The sequence below is a fragment of the Etheostoma cragini genome, chromosome 4 (assembly GCF_013103735.1).
Source record: "Etheostoma cragini isolate CJK2018 chromosome 4, CSU_Ecrag_1.0, whole genome shotgun sequence".
NCBI classification, from domain to species: domain Eukaryota; kingdom Metazoa; phylum Chordata; class Actinopteri; order Perciformes; family Percidae; genus Etheostoma; species Etheostoma cragini.
In genome coordinates, this window is record NC_048410.1 from 12,393,741 (window position 1) to 12,393,960 (window position 220).

Sequence of the window (220 nt, forward strand, 5' to 3'; positions counted from 1 at the left end):
TTATCATCCTTTTCTATGCTCTCTGCCACAGTCTGCGAGCACTGTCCTTCCTTTTGGTATAAAGAATTTCTCTCTGAAATCTTTCCTTCAAATATCCTAATGGTTTCTGTTGAATCTCATGGTCCTTGGTGTCTGACGTCAGCACCCTTTCGCTGCACTTTTCCGCTCCTCTCTGTTGTTCACCTTCAGTTGCCTCTAACTTCACATTGCCCCCCCCCCC